At 43.8% G+C, this 6,783-nt stretch overlaps 1 non-coding gene across 1 annotated transcript; it reads right to left on the bottom strand.

Moving 5' to 3' along the window:
• Nucleotides 1-502: 502 nt before the first annotated feature.
• Nucleotides 503-666, bottom strand: LOC132539202 (U1 spliceosomal RNA). The gene has a single exon (XR_009550494.1). It is a non-coding gene; the product is annotated as a U1 spliceosomal RNA (small nuclear RNA).
• Nucleotides 667-6,783: the final 6,117 nt, after the last annotated feature.

Genomic DNA, 6,783 nt, shown 5'->3' on the forward strand with positions numbered 1-6,783 from the left:
GGATGGTTGATGACGGTGTGAAAACAACATTTTAGAAAGTGAGTGATTTCCCCAAAGGTTTTTGTAGAGCTAACATTTTTTATTTGGGAGAATAGCAGTGAGTCAAGAGCTCTTTGTCCCTGTGAGGGGTTTTCTGTCTTGTCTGCAGACTCTGCCACCCCATTTGGACTTCTTTAAAGTCCTACAACCGAGATAGGAGGCTTAAACCAAAAGGAACTGGAAGGAAAGGACAAGAAGTTATGCCTGGTGTGTGTGTGTGTGTGTGTGTGTGTGTGTGTGTGTGTGTGTGTGTGCGCGTGTGTGTGTTTGTGTGTGTGTGCATGGTAGTACACAGAATTCTCAAGTTAGAGCAGGGAGATCTGAGTCCCAGATACTTTGAAGCTGCATGATTTTAAACAAGAAACCCAAATCTAAGGTCCATTCTTTTCATCTATAGGCTTGGGACAAAATAACTTCTATTGCCAATATCATTGCGTTGTTAAAGTGATTTTTTTTTTTTTTTTAGGGGAGAGCGCGAACACAGTCCCCCACTACCACAAATTATGCAGTCGAGTTTCCCACATTTGGGGAAATCGCAGGGGTCAGCACATCCGGAGTGCAATGGATAAGCCTCGCCCTGGGAAAACCACCTTCGTGATCATGGTATCTCCCCTGCCAGGTAAGTATGTGATTTTTTTTTTTAAGTGAAAACACAAAGCAAATCACAGAGTCACTGTTATCCACTCTAGAACAGTTCTGAGCTGGTTGTTTCATGCCCCATCCCCAGTTTCCCATCATCCTTTGCTTCTGACTGAGCTTGGCCCTTGCAGTTGGACCTCACTGCTCTGTCATGGTAGCAGTGGGTGAAGAAGCAGTGGTGTGAGAGAGGCTAACGCTGAACAGAGAAGAAACAAAGGCTCTTTTCCCCTGATTAACACTTCCATCCTCTGTTAGGTTCATAGTTAAGAACATAGGGGGCTGGGCAGTAGCACAGTGGGTTAAGTACACATGGTGCAAAGCACAAGGACTGGAACGAGAATCCTGGTTCGAGCCCCCAGCTCCCCACCTGCAGGGGGTTCGCTTCACAAGCTGTGAAGCAGGTCTACAGGTCTTTATCTTCCACTCTCTGTCTTCTCCTCCTCTCTCGATTTTTCTCTGCCCTATCCAACAACAATAAAAATGACAACAAGAGTAACAAAATGGAAAAATGACTTCCAGGAGCAGTAAATTCGTAGTGCAGGCACCAAGCCCAGCGAACCCTGGGGGGGGGGGGCAAAAACAGGAAGAAGAACATTTCTGGCAGTATTTCTTATTGATATTTATCTACTTGTTTATTTTTACCAGAGCACTGCTCAGCTCTGGCTTATGGTGGTGCTGGGGTTTGAGCCTGGGACTTGCCAAGCCTTGGGCATGAGAGTCTGGTTGAAATACCATTATGCTATCTCCTCTCCCTGCTCCTCCACTCCATGTAATCGTTGATCTTAATTACAGAAACCGTCTTCCCAGACAATACTTTTAGTCCACCTACATGTTAGCTATTGGGTTCAGGCAAAAACTACTAAAGTCATGGGCCACTTTGAATTTTACTGCTTTTCAGCCACCAAGGTGACTTCCCTGGGCAGATGACCTCACCAATATATCCTGGAACCTCACCTCCCCCAGAGCCCTATCCAACTAGGGAAAGAGAGAGACAGGCTGGGGGTATGGATTGACATGCTAATGTCCATGTCCAGTGGAGAAACAATTACAGAAGCCAGACATTCCACTTTCTGCACCCCATAAAGATACTGGATCCATACTCTCAGAGAGATAAAGAATAGGGAACTTTCTAATGGAGGGGATGGGTTACAGAACTCTGATGGTAGGAATTACAGGGAATTGTACCCCTCTTAGCCTACAATCTCAATCATTATTAAATCACTAATAGGAAATTTAAAAGAAATGTTACTGAATTTCCCTTAGAGCACTGAGTTCTCTAATTTTGACCTTTAATACTGGTATTTATAGGGCTGAGGAGGTAGCTAAGCCTATTACGAGCACTAGTTTGCATGCCTGAGACCCTAGAAGCTGCAGGTTCAAGCCCCAGCACCACCTAGTGTCAGCATGGAGCAGGGTTCTGTTCCTTCCTCATAATAGTTAAGCAAAAAAGTAAATAAAAAGTTAAAAATTAAATTGAATTAATATCTATGATTTATATAAAGGGCAGCCCTTTCTCTGAAACAATCACCTTCTCTACTGGAGAAAGTGTCTTCCACATTACCAAATCATGACAGAGATTGGGTAAGGTGGAATTTTGTTTACTAACTATTGCTTGAGGCAGGCAGGAGTGTTTAGGTATTTGAAAATGGCAGCTCTTGACAAGATTTATCTTTTAGTAGAGTGTGGAATGGAAGGTCTACGATCAATGTTTTCTACACAGTCATAGGGGTAAAATAGAAGTTTTGCATTGATATTACTGGTACATAATTTTATATGTCTGAACATATAATCATCAGAATCACTTTGAGGGTTTATCTTCCTCATTTCTTTTCTCTCTCTCTCTCTCTCTCTTTTTTCTTAAGACAGAGAAAATTGAGAGGAGTGGGGAGATAGAGAAGGAAATAGAGAGACACCTGCAGCCCTACTCCATCACTTGTAAAGCTTTCCCCCTGCAGGTGGGGACCAAGGGCTTGAACCTGGCTTGGACACTGTAATGTGTATACTTAACCAGGCATGCCACCGCCTGGCCCCTGTCTTCATTTTTTATGAGGGTTCACAGACTAAGGAAGGAACACTGTCAGGTGAAAGCATATTAACAGATATGTAAGCACCAACAAAGCTGAAACCAAGACTAACCAGATGAACTTGCCTAACCACCAAGACAGGGCTTCTCAATAGTGTGCTATGGACGTGTTGAGTAAGACTATTCTCCCTTGTGAAGATGGACTGCCAACCGTAGGGTGATTTCATAGCATCCTTGGCTTCACCTGACTAAATGGCAGTCACACTCAAGAAGCTGTGCCAGCCCAGAATGTCTACTGACATTACCAGATGATCCCTATTGGGCAGAATGTCCTTGAAGTGGGTTGAAAATCACTGTACTGAAACTGATAACTTGCTGCATCACCACTCTGTTCTCTGCTTCTGCAAATAATGTTCTTAGGGTGGAATACACTTTTCAAATCATTGGCAAGCTCTGGAGTTCACTAATTTGTCTAGCAATTTATTTCATGTGTCTACAACTTACAAGATGATTTTTATATATTTTTATTTTTTTGCCTCCAGGGTTATCGCTTGGGGCTTGGTACCTGTACTACGAATCTACCGCTCTTGGCAACCATCTTTTTCCATTGTTGTTGTTGTTATTGATGTTGTCGTTGTTGGACAGGACAGAGATAAATGGAGAGAGGAGGGGAAGGCAGAGAGGAGGAGAGAAAGACAGACACCTGCAGACCTGCTTCACTGCTTACGAAGTGAGCCCCCCTGCAGGTGTGGAACCAGGGGCTCGAATTGGGATCCTTGTGCTGGTCTGCACACTATGTGCACTTAACCCCATGCACTACCGCCCGGCCCCCTTCAAGATGATTTTGTATGTAATATAATGGAAGTGAAAGAAGAAAAGAATTCAAATGCATTATTTACTATCTGCTATCTTCTTTTTTGGGGGGTAAATTATCAGATTCAATTGGCTGGTATTGTCTTGAGGATTTTTGTAGATATATTTATAGGAAATCCTGGCCTGCAGCTTTCTTTCTATTCTCTTTATTTGTGGTTTCAAGGCAATACTCACTTTCTAAAATGAATTAACAAGTGTTCTATCTTGTCTCCTGGAAGAGATTATGAACTAGTGGGACTGGGTGGTGGTGCACCTGGTTGAGCACACATGTATAATGCTTAAGAACCCAGGTTCAAGCTTCCCATCCCTCACCTGCAAGGGGGAAGCTTCGCGAGTGGTGAAGCAGGGCTGCAGGTGTCTCACTGTCACCCTTCCACCACTCTATCACCTCCTTCCTCTCAATTTCTGGCTCTCTCTCTCCAATAAAGGTAATAAAAAATTTAAAGAATAGATTATGAACAAGTGACCTAAACACATTTTCTTTCCTCTCCTTCCTTTCTTCCTCTCTCTGGAGTCTTGTACACTTGGAATTTTTCCCCTCTCCCAGGCCATTTTCCATTCAGTGTGGGAGTCAGAGACAGAAAGAGGCAGAGACACCCCTACAGTGGGACTTCTCTCAGTGTCATGTGCTGTGAGGTCTCAAGCCTGGGTCAAATGCATGACTATCTTTCAAAGGACTGACTTCAAATACATTCTCTCATTTAGATCTCTAAGTCTCTCTCCTAGAGAGTAATTTCCTTCCATCTTTATAGATGATGAAATAAGCTTAGAGATGTCAGGTTGTTTCCTCAAGACATGTAGCTAATCCAAGTTCAGGTTTTCCTGCTCTTTGTCCCACATCACAGTAGTCAGTGAGACACCGATCTTTTGTACTTGCAGGTGAGAACAATTATATTCTCTGTGTCAGAACTGGGTATCTTGTAAGGGACCCAGGTCATTTTTTTCTTTATAGGGATTTCACACTGGTTTTTACAGTTAGGCAACTGACCCTGAGTCACTAAAATGCAGTCATGTATCATTTAAAGAAAATCAGTGCTCTGTAATAAGTCAGTAAAATAAACGAAACAACTGGCTTACTCTCTGGGCCAGTAAGTGTCCTTGAACTTGACCGATGTGTGATACTTGGGGCCAGTGGGTAGCAAGTGGCCAGGGAAACATGTGACCTCCATAACAGAATGCATGCTTCATGTGTTTGAGGTTCTGGACACTTTGGAAACTCCTCTAGAAACAAACAGACAAACTTAGAGCTTGAATGGCTCACCTCCATTCACAGTGACTGAGTGAAGCTTTGAAACCAACTTTTTTCTGATCGTCTTTCCCTATTACTATACTCAGTTCAAGCTGGGTCTCCATCACTATCTCTCATAAAGACGGTTAGTTACTGACCTGCATCCAATGCCCTGGGGCCACTTCACAAGCAGTGAAGCAGGTCTGCAGGTGTCTATCTTTCTCTTTCCCGCTCTATCTCCCCTCCTCTCTCGATTTCTCTCTGTCCTGCTTCACGAGTACTGAAGCAGGGCTGCAGTTGGTTCTCTCTCTCTCTCTCCCTCTCTCTCTCTTCCCTTCCCCTCTCAATTTCTCTCTGTCTCTATCCAGTAATAAATAAAAAAAATTTTTTTAAATTTCTCTCTGTCCTATCCAATAAAATAGAAAAACGAAAGGGAGGGAGGGGAAAAAGGCCACCAGGAAAAGTGGATTGGTAGTGCTGGCACTGAGCCCCAGTGATAACCCTGGAAGGGAAAAAAAATCAGAGAGGGAGAGAATAATGAACAATGAAGAATGGCTTTCTGGAACTCAGAACACCACACTTTTTTTTTTTTTTTTTTTGCTTCCAGGGTTATTGCTGGGGCTTGATGCCTGCACTATGAATCCACTGCTCCTGGAGGCCATATAATTTTTTTTTTTTTTTGGACAGGACAGCGAGAAATTGAGAGAGAAGGGGAAGACTGAGAGGGAACGAGAAAGACATCTGCAGACCTGCTTCACCACTTGTAAAGCAAGCCCTCCTGCAGGTGAGGGGCTGGGGGCTCAAACCGGGAACCTTGTGCTTTGTACTATGTGCACTTAACCTGGTGTGCTACCATATGGCCCCTGCTTTTTCCCCCCTCCAAATGACTTTATGGGAGAAGATTCCCAAGAAAACTAGGAGACACCTAACAAGAAGAAGGGGGACTAGACTTGGGGAATAAGAAAACAGCACATTTCCAACACAATGAGCCTTCCACAGAGAGTTGCTTGCGCAGTGTATTTACAATTATCTTGAGACAGTGCCTGTTATATTCTCCCCCACCTCTAAGTGAAATATAAGGAAAATCAATCTCAGTTTCATCTAGGAGTATATTTATATATGAAAAGTCATAAATAATATTCCGGAAAATATAACTGATTAGAAATAGAGGAATGGGGAGTCGGGTGGTAGTGCAGTGGGTTAAGCGCATGTGGTGCAAAGTGCAAGGACCGGCATAAGGATACCGATTTGAGCCCCGGCTCCCCACCTGCAGGGGAGTCGCTTCACAGGCGGTGAAGCAGGTCTGCAGGTGTCTGTCTTTTTCTCCCCCTCTCTGTCTTCCCCTCCTCTCTCCATTTCTCTCTGTCCTATCCAACAACAATGACACCAATCATGACTTCTTCTTCTAGCGTTTGCCCTTCTTCCGTAGCCAGTCAACAGCGTCAGGTTGAGTCTGATGTAAAGTTTTGAGACCTCCTTTGAATCTGGAGAGGTGGCAGTCGTGGACTATGTGGGTCATAGTCTGTCTGTAGCCGCAGGGGCAATTCGGGTGGTCTCTGGCTCCCCAGCGATGGAACACAGCAGCGCACCGGCCATGGCCTGTTCGATAGCGATTGAGGAGGGCCCAATCATAACGTGCTAGGTCAAAGCCGGGTTGACGCTTGCAGGGGTCTGTGATGAGGTGTTTATAACTACAACAATAAAACAACAAGGACAACAAAAGGGAATAAATATATATATATATATATATAGCAGAAATAGAGGAATGGTTTACCAAGACAGTCAAGCTTTATCTCAGTGTGGAATGGTATAGTCAAACCCATTAATGGAATGGACTGCGTGAATAAATTATGAGCAGCAGCAGACAATATGTGAAAATCTCAGGTGTCCCCACTGGAATTAGGAACTAGAAAAAGTGATGTCCATAGCTGCCATTATTATTTGATATATTTATTCTGCAAGGCCATTTGGTGCATGTCGG

This window comes from Erinaceus europaeus, chromosome 6 (genome assembly GCF_950295315.1).
Source record: "Erinaceus europaeus chromosome 6, mEriEur2.1, whole genome shotgun sequence".
Lineage (NCBI taxonomy): Eukaryota > Metazoa > Chordata > Mammalia > Eulipotyphla > Erinaceidae > Erinaceus > Erinaceus europaeus.